The sequence below is a fragment of the Sceloporus undulatus genome, chromosome 3 (genome assembly GCF_019175285.1).
Source record: "Sceloporus undulatus isolate JIND9_A2432 ecotype Alabama chromosome 3, SceUnd_v1.1, whole genome shotgun sequence".
In the NCBI taxonomy this organism is placed as follows: Eukaryota; Metazoa; Chordata; class Lepidosauria; order Squamata; family Phrynosomatidae; genus Sceloporus; species Sceloporus undulatus.
The window spans coordinates 268,273,587-268,277,525 of NC_056524.1; positions in this window are offsets into that span (position 1 = coordinate 268,273,587).

Genomic DNA, 3,939 nt, shown 5'->3' on the forward strand with positions numbered 1-3,939 from the left:
GCTCCATATATTGTTCCGTTCTGTTGTCTCTGCCTTCATGTGCTCAGCCTACGTGTTTTCCAGATGCTGTGAAAGACACACACACAAATATTTGGAAACCAAAATTGTTGCCAGCACCAAGCTTGGGGGCCATAATGTACAACCTAGATAACGCTTGATGTTTAGGGAGGAATTCTTGGCCCCGTTTTTGCTTTAACAACAACATTTGTGTCACCATGTTTTCCACATCCCATTTTCTGATTCAAAGAACTGCCTGAAGAACCTCTCCAAAGCCTCTGGAGAACAGCCAAATGTAGCTAATTAGGGATAATGTGGTGAAAAACCTCCAACAAGTAGCATTGGACTGAGCTGGACAAAGTAAGAGAAATCTGGCTTCTATGAGTTAGGCAAGAGTCCCAGAGCATGAAAAGTCACGTTTTAAGTATTATTTGTTATGATAGTCAGTAAGAAATATCCTTTCCACTCACCATCCCTGCCATATGTCCACATTTCTTCAACTCAGCTTTTCTTTTGGAAACAGATTTAAAACTATTTTATTTATATTCACCTTTCTCCCAGTATGAGACCCAAGGTACCATTCTTCTAGTTGTTAACTGCCTTCGAATCAATCTCAACTAATGGCAACCCCATGAATGAGACATTTCCAAGACCCCTTGGCCTCATCCGCTCTACTCAGGACCTGCAAGCCAAGGCCTGTGTCCTCCCTGATTGAGTTTAATTCTTTCTGCTGCCTTCTATCTTTCTTTACACCATTGTCTTTTCTAATGATCTGTGCCTTCTCATAAAGTGAGAGTTCAGGCTTAATCTGTTCTAGGACCGATTTGTTTGTCTTCTTGGTCATCCATGGTATACTGAGCACTCTTCTCCCCCACCACATTGGAAGTTTTTCACTGCATTTTCCCTAATTAGCTACATTTCAAATGAATTGATTTTCTTTCTGTTGACTTCCTTCACTGTCCAGCTCTCACATCTATGCATGGTGATGGGGAATACCATTGCTTGGATGATCTTCACTTTCGTGTTCAGAGTTAAGTCTTTACACTTTATGATCTTGGTATTTGACTATTTCAAATTTCCTTGCTATCTAGGATGAATTCTTGTAGGTCTTCCACCTCCATTAATTTTGGGGGTTTTGTGTTCAAAATTAATCCTACTTTGACACTTTCCTCCTTGACATTCTTCAGTAATTGCATCAGGTCTTTGTTGGTTTCTGCTAGGTTTTTTTTGGGGGGGGGGGATGGGGATCTGCCAGTTGGTTTCTTTGTGGCATTTATGTATCTTAGGTTTAAAATTTCCTTTTTCTAATCCTCACACCTCCTGCTTCTGAGTCTAAGTGTGCTCTGAATACAATATTTTCTGCATATAGTTTGAATAAATCAGGTGATAGAATGCAGCCTTGTCTGATCCCTATGCTGATTGGGAACCATTCTGTTTCTCAGTATTCAGTTCTCATGGTGGCCCCTTGTCCTGAAACCCACTAGCACCTCTGGGATTTCTTGATCCATACTGTATATGGTAGGAGTCTCTGCTGTGGAATTTTGAGCATGACTTTGCTTGTGTGGGAAATTAGTGCAATGGTCCTGAAGTTGCTGCAATCTTTTGTGTCTCCTTTTTTGTGTATAGAAATGTATATTGATCACTTCCACTCTGTGGGTGACTACTTTGTTTCCCATATATATCTGCAGATTAGTTTGGACTGAGCTTGATTCTGCCTCTGTAGATTGTAGTAGTTCTATTGGTATGTTATCTATTCCTGGTTATTTATTCTTCCCTATTAATTTGAGTGCGATTTTTACTCCACTTTCATCTTTGTAAGTTTCTCCTTCCCATTTATTTTTAAACTTTTCACATTTTTTATATAGCTCTTCTCTGAAAGATCTTGAAACCACCAAGTCCTATGAGGAGTAGCTTAGGGAGCTGGGTGTGTTTAGCTGGCAGAAGAAAATGTTAAAAACAGACATAGCTATGTTTAAATATTGGAAGGGGTGTCATGGTTAAGATACAGCAAGGGTGCTTTCTGCTGTTCCAGAGATTATGACATGGTGTAATTGAAACAGTAGTGTTCCAGCACCTGGTGTCACCTGGTGGTGGTGGGGGGGGGGGGCAGGCAGGCTGGGGTATTTCAGGTGGGGGCATGGCTTTCTGGGGCAGCTTGCCCCTTTTCCGCTGCTGGTGCCCCTGCCTTCCTTCCTCTCCCTCCCCAAAACAGCTGCTGGCTGGACTTATGTGGAAGCACCAGCTGGTTATTCAGGGTCTCTGCCCTGCTTCCATGTTCTTCTGCCATCACGTGTGCATGGTAATGGAAAGGATCTTGCTAAGGAACAGTTGGGAGGGCCATACATGGCCCTCTCCTTTGCTGCCACAGCTCCACTCTCCTTATGACAAGAAAAACACCATGGCAGTGAGTCAGGAGGGCCACACTCAGCCCTCTCCTTCACTGTCATGGCATTATTCTCATCCTCAGGAGAGCTGCACTGCGGCAGCAGAGTCAGGATGGATGCTGTGGAAGCACCCGCTGGAGCAGTCCTCCCTCCAAGCTGTGGAAGGGCCCAACCAGGTGTCACCCCCTTCTGGGGTGTCACCCAGTGCAGGCCGCACCACCGCACCCCCCTAATGACACCACTGCACTGAAACATAAGGAAGAACTTCCTGAGGGTAAGAGCTGTTTAACAGCAGAATAGGCTACCTTAGAGGATGGTGGACTCTTTTTCTTGGGAGGTTTTTACCAGAGGCTAGATAGCTATCTGTCACAGGGAGTGCTTGCATTGTGTCTTCCTGTACAACTGAAGGGTGTTGGACTGGATGGTCCCTGGGGATCCCTTTCAACTTTAAGATTCTAGATCTCTCCCCCCCCCCAATTCTACCATATTCATCCTGAGATTGGAGTATCAAAACTGTATGTAATATTCCAGTTGTACCTTAGAATTCTGTAAGAGCACTGTAATACTGGTGCTCTTTCCCCCCATCCATTTCTTATGATTCCAGCAGGGATTTTCACATGCAAATCAAATAACTGGATCATAGAAGTTGGGTTATTCCCCTGACTAGGATTTTACCATATTGATACACGTGCAGAGTTTCAGGATGTGAATACAAAATCCGCTCCCAAAAATTCCCAGCAGAGCCATTTTGGTCACTAGTATGCTGATCCATCATATACATGTGGTGTGTCACATCAGGATGTAGCCATAGTTTTATAGCAATAAATGTACTTGTTTACAGTTAGCTCATCATCTCTTCTTCATTCCAGAAGGCAAGAGTGAAAGACAAGGCATTCAGCTTGGGAAATAATTGATTTCTTTCTAACTGATCATAACAGTCACGTAGCTGTAATTAAGCGCCAGCTTACCCATAATGCATAGCTGAGCATCCTTTTTGATAGCTGTCCAGCTACATTCAGTACACATTTTCTATGTGGTTTAATGGTTTATGTTTCAATGGCTTTTTAAAACAGCAGCAATTTAATTGCATCTTCAACATTTGTATACTGTGAATTTTCAGCTGACTTTATGACTTTAAAGTGTGTAAACTGCCTTGACTCTTAAGCTGGGGAGAAAAACTGATGATGGACTCTCCTTCGTTCCAGAGCTGCCTTGAGTCCCTATACTGGGAGGAAGGCAGGATATGAATAAATAAAATAATATAAATAAAGAAATAAAGAAATAAAGAATTTTTTAAAACAGCAGTTGGTTGACCATGCCTTTGAGGTGTGTTAACTGAGGATCCTGTGGCATAGGCTTGGAATCGATGGCCCTTGGGGTTTGTTCCAGCTCTGTGATCTGATGATTCAGGCACATATCCCTTTCCCTCCACCATTTTGATTGTGGTGTTCTCCTTAGGGACTTCTTGTGCAGAGCTTCTCCAATATTTTTTCTCTCTGTCATATTTAATAAGTGTAATTCTGGGACACAGGAGTAGCTTATCTCCACTATTTCCTGC